Source organism: Puma concolor, chromosome C1 (genome assembly GCF_028749965.1).
Source record: "Puma concolor isolate L17-30 chromosome C1, mPumCon1.1.hap2, whole genome shotgun sequence".
NCBI classification, from domain to species: Eukaryota; Metazoa; Chordata; class Mammalia; order Carnivora; family Felidae; genus Puma; species Puma concolor.
The window spans coordinates 174,810,273-174,811,767 of NC_141674.1; the positions used below are offsets into that span (position 1 = coordinate 174,810,273).

The 1,495-nt window shown below is 39.3% G+C and overlaps 1 non-coding gene across 1 annotated transcript; it reads left to right on the forward strand.

The window, feature by feature from the left end:
• Positions 1-743: 743 nt before the first annotated feature.
• LOC112849073 (U6 spliceosomal RNA) lies at positions 744-850 on the forward strand. The gene has a single exon (XR_003222521.2). It is a non-coding gene; the product is annotated as a U6 spliceosomal RNA (small nuclear RNA).
• Positions 851-1,495: the final 645 nt, after the last annotated feature.

The window sequence follows — 1,495 nt, forward strand, 5'->3', positions numbered from 1 at the left end:
AAAGGCAGTAACATCTTTAACATTGGCAGTGGCAACTTCTTACTAGATATAACTCCTGAAGCAAGGGAAACAAAAAGCAAAACTAAACTAGATTGGGACTACATCAAAATGAAAAGCTTTTGCACAGTGAAGGAAATAATCAACAAATCTAAAAGTCAACCTACAGAATGGAAAAAGATATTTGCAAATGACCTATCTAATAAAGAGTTAGTATCCAAAATATATAAGGAACTCTAAAAACTCAACACCCAAAAAAACCAAATAATCCAGTTTTAAAAACTGGGAAGAAGACATGAACAGACATTTTTCCAAAGAAAACATACAGATAGCCAACAAACACATGAAAAATTGTTCAACATCACTAATCGACAGGGAAATACAAATCAAAACTACAATGAGGTATCACCTTACACCAGTCAGAATGGCTTAAATTAATATAAGAGGAGGATCTGCACGGCTCACTCATTTGAGCATCTGCTTCTTAATTTTGGCTCAGGTCACAATCCCAGGGCCATGGGATCAAGCCACACTTTGGGCTCCATGCTGAGCATGGATCCTGCTTGAGATTCATTCTCTTTCTCTCTCTCCCTCTCTCTCTCTCTCTCCCTCTCCCTCTCTCCCTCCCCCCAACTTCTCTCTCTCTGCCCCTTTTCCCTGTTCGTGCTGTCTCTTCCTTTCTGAAATAAAAAAGATAAAAAAATACAGGGAGATCCTGTGTACTCTTTGAAAAAATAATAAACCTAGAGCTTACTTTGACAGCACATATACTAAAATTGGAATGATACAATGAAGATTAGCATGACCCCTGCACAAGAATGACATGCAAAAAAATAAAATAAAATAAAACTACCCTACAATCGTCCAATTGCGCTACTAGGTATTTACCTATAGGAGCAAAAATACTGATTCAAAGAGATACATGCACCCCAATGTTTATACCAGCAGCATCAACAATAGGCAAATTATGGAAAGAGCCCAAACGTCCACTGACTGATGAATGGATAAAGATGTGGTATATACAATGAACTATTACCCAGCCATTAAAAAGGATGAAATCTTGCCATTTGAAACAATGTGGATGAAGCTAGAGTGCATTATGCTAAGCTAAATAAGTCAGAGTAAAACAGATTCCATATGATTTCACTCATATGTGGAATTGAAGAACAAAACAAATGAACATGGAGGGGAAAAGGAGAGGCAAACCAAGAAACAGACTCTTAACTATGGAGAATAAACTGAGCGTTGATGGAGGGAGGTAGGCAAGGGTTGGGCTAAATGGGTGATGGATATTAAGGAGGGCACTTGGGGGCACCTGGGTAGCTCAGTCATTTGGGCATCCAACTCTTGATTTTGGCTCAGGTCATGATTTCACAGTTTGTGAGATCTAGCCCTGCATATGGCTCTGCACTGACAGTGCAGAGCCTGTGTGGGATTCTCTCTTTTCCTCTCTCTCTCTGCCCCTGTTCCACTTGGTCTCTCTCTCAAAATAAATCAA